The sequence below is a fragment of the Pteropus vampyrus genome, unplaced genomic scaffold, assembly GCF_000151845.1.
Source record: "Pteropus vampyrus isolate Shadow unplaced genomic scaffold, Pvam_2.0 Scaffold692, whole genome shotgun sequence".
Classification (NCBI taxonomy): domain Eukaryota; kingdom Metazoa; phylum Chordata; class Mammalia; order Chiroptera; family Pteropodidae; genus Pteropus; species Pteropus vampyrus.
Window position 1 is genome coordinate 6,184 of NW_011889473.1, and position 259 is coordinate 6,442.

Sequence of the window (259 nt, forward strand, 5' to 3'; positions counted from 1 at the left end):
AAGGCCTTGACCACACCCCTTCTGTAAATGTCCTTGATAAAATGAACCTGCTTCTTCTGAAAACATAGAATGCTACATGAAACGGTCAGTTCCTTGTGAAAACATGGCTAGCCTCCTCTCTCCGTGTTTTTCAGTCCCCACTAATCTAGTTGTTGCTCTCAGGTATTCTCCATGTTTGTTAAAATCTGTAACCCATGTATTCTAAGTCAAAATTTATCATAAATAACCTGATCTGGGCTGACCCAAACACACCCGAATG